Raw genomic sequence first — 2,029 nt, 5'->3', positions numbered from 1 at the left:
CTCCGAGTGGGGCACCGTGCCAGGTCCTTCACCAGACGGATCTCAGCGACCCCTCGGACAGCTCCTTGATGAGTTGGTCTGAGAAACCCCATTTAACGGATGGGAAAACAGGCACGCACCTCAGTACATGGAGCGTTAGGATTTGGACCCAGGCAGTCCAGAGAGCTAACAAGGGCTGTGACTTGTCCACCAGGCACTATTGGCCCTGTGCTTAGAGCCCATGCTACTGTCAAATAAAATAGAAAACCCCAACCCACAGTGGTTGGGAAACTGGCTCTGTGCCATGGTGACCCACGTGTCGCAGGGTTTCTGAGGTCATGCCATTTCCAAAGCAGCTGCCAGAGCCCCGTCTTCCCCGGGGCCTCCAGGTGGGTTTGAACTGCCCACCTTCGTGGTAGTAGTCAAGCGCCAGACAGGTGGTGCCGCTCAGGGACTCCTGAGACTTCCAACCGAGCCTCCTGCTTCCCCACTGCCCTCCCACGTCACACCCCCTGGGCCAAACGCCCTCTCTTGAAAACCAGAGGAAAGGGACAAACATATCGCCCGGGTGGATATTCATTTTTGTACTGATCAAGTCAATGCATATAGACAGAGATTTATCTGTGTAAATTCAGAAGGGTCCCTGGTCCCCCGCCAAAGCCAAGATGCAGCCCGGCGCGGCACCACCAGCCTGCACAGCCCCCTGCCAGGTGGCTCCCTCTACAGCCTGGAAGGCCTCCAGACCCAATGCCTGGGATGGCGGAGTCCCAGGGCAGGGTGCTTCTGGGACAGAGGGAGGCTGCCAGTGATGGGGATTATGCTTTTGGACAGGAGAAGTCCAGTAAGCATTGACGCATTTGGGGAGCCCTGCCTCCCACCCCTCCCATTTCCGGCTTTAATTCTTCCTGGGGCTCTCTCCATCTCAGCCCACCTGACTTTAGAGAGGACTAGGGGGCAGTGGGGCCAGAGAGGTGCATCCAGCTGCCCAGGGCCACCCAGCAGCATGGGTCACAGGCACCTCTGCTGACTGCTTCCTTTTGATTTTTAACAAGGTAAATCCCGGCAGCCCCTGGCTGCTGGCCTGGGTCACAACAGCCTAAACGGTGAGTCACCGGGAGCTGCCTCCCAAACAACTGAAAATTAGCTTCGATTCCCGGGAGCTTTGGCCCACATCCCTTCCTGCAGTGGCTTGCAAGGCGTTTCCTGGGCCAGCAGGTTTTGAAGAAAGTCCAGTCTGTGATCTGTGGGAGCCCTGGCCTGGCCCCTGCTGGTCAGTACCTGTGGCAGAAAACTGCGATGGGGGTGGGGGTGGGGTGGGGAGGGCTGAGGGCTGGCACCTGGCAGGGGCTGAGGTCGGCTGGGGGATTCTGGGCAGAGGTGCTGATGGGGCGGGGTTTGCAAGCGGGGGCAGCTGGAGCAGCACCCAGCACCAGAGAGGAGAGAGGAGGCTGAGAGGGGCAGCCCTGGGGAAGTCACAGAGGGAAGGAAGGCGTGGTGGGACAGAAGGCGCAGTCTCTGGCAACCGAAAACCAGGGCTCGCGGGCCAGCTCTGCCCCTTAGGAGAGCAAGGTGACCTCACCTCCCCGACCCCAGCTTGGTCATCCATAAAATGGGTATAATTAGACCTGCCTCTCAGGGTTGTGGACGGATGAAAAGGAAATGGGATGGGTAAAGCCTTTAGCAGGTAGCCTTGCTCCAGACGAGGAGCCCATAAACCCCGGCCCCCCCCCCCCCCCCCCCCCCCCCCCCCCCCCCCCCGCTGACCCACAGGGAAAGCAGTCACCCTCTGAATTGCTCTAAACATTCCCCACCCCTCCATTGCCCCCACCAAGCCAGAGCATTGCCTCTACTGGCAGGTGGTGGAACTCCCTGGTGGCACAAACCAACAGGCTAAGCAGCCGACTGAAAGGTTGGTGCTTTGAGTCCCCGGAGGTGCAGCTGAAGAAAGGCCCGGCAAGCTACTTCTGCAAACACAGCCGCTGGAAACCCCAGGGAGCAGCTCTGCACCAACACACACGGGGCTGCCGTGAGTCAGCATCCACTCGATGGC

Source organism: Echinops telfairi, unplaced genomic scaffold (genome assembly GCF_000313985.2).
Source record: "Echinops telfairi isolate 266 unplaced genomic scaffold, ASM31398v2 ScPeMD7_7457;HRSCAF=8495, whole genome shotgun sequence".
Taxonomy (NCBI): domain Eukaryota; kingdom Metazoa; phylum Chordata; class Mammalia; order Afrosoricida; family Tenrecidae; genus Echinops; species Echinops telfairi.
Note: the sequence above shows the minus strand (reverse complement) of the source record.